Below are 1,027 nucleotides of genomic sequence, written 5' to 3'. Positions count from 1 at the left end.
AAAAAAAAAAAGTCTGCCCCAAAGGAATTGGCCCAAGCAAGGCCTGAAAGCCCGCCACAAGACTAAAGCACCTTCTGGCCAGGACCCATAGAAAGGGGTCAGAAATTGCCAGACAAGTGTGGGAGGAAAAGAGCAAAATCAAAATCAAGATAAACGCTGCCATAGTGAACCTCCCCACGGGTCTCTCACCCACATCTGTTTCAACCAGTCCAGGACCAGAAGCAGTTTCTTCACATGCCTCCTGCTCCATGTATCTCACTCAGGTCACCTTCTGGCTCTCCATCCTGCTTCCCTCCTCTTCAGACTCCTCCTCCAGTTTCTTCTCTTCTCAGCTCAGCTCCACCCTCCTTCTGGGTGGGGCAGGGAACCTGGAGCCTCCCTTTTTCCTGGGGACCACCCTGTTCCAGCTCCACCTTCAAAAGCTGTCCAGAGCCCAGTCTTCTCAGGGCCTCTACACTGTCCCTCTCCAATCCAAGCCCCCACTTTCCCTTGGCCCAGCTTTGTTTTCATTTCTATCTCACTTCCTGCTCCCACTGTTGTCTGTGCTCTGTGCAGTAGTCAGAGGGGTTATTTACCAGAAGTCAGTCTCACTGGGTCCCCTCCAGCGGCCAGCAAGGGACACCACCAGCCCTTCTTAGGGTTTACATGTCCACAGATCCAGGCCTGGCCTGCCTCTCAGAATTCATTCCTCTACTCTTCCCTTCAGCCAGGCTTCGTCTAGGCTGCTTTTGCTGCTCCTTAAACTAGTGATAAATACTTGTTGAATGAATGTCTGATTCTACAGTACAGTAAGTACAACCAATGACAATTAGCACAAGCTGTTTTGCTTCTCTAGCCCATGCAGGTGCGCTTTTACCCAGCTGATGGAAACTGGTGGTTCTTAGACATTACCTACCTAGTGTCAGAATTACCTTCAGGGCTCATTAAAACTTAGGTGACTAGGGCCCTCCCTGGTGGCGCAGCGGGTTAAAGCACTGCACTAAGAAGCTTAAGCCACTTCTGCATGAGTTTGATCCCCGCCTGCCCC

This window comes from Condylura cristata, unplaced genomic scaffold (genome assembly GCF_000260355.1).
Source record: "Condylura cristata isolate star-nosed mole 26May11 unplaced genomic scaffold, ConCri1.0 scaffold00031, whole genome shotgun sequence".
In the NCBI taxonomy this organism is placed as follows: domain Eukaryota; kingdom Metazoa; phylum Chordata; class Mammalia; order Eulipotyphla; family Talpidae; genus Condylura; species Condylura cristata.
This window is presented reverse-complemented; position numbering follows the sequence as displayed.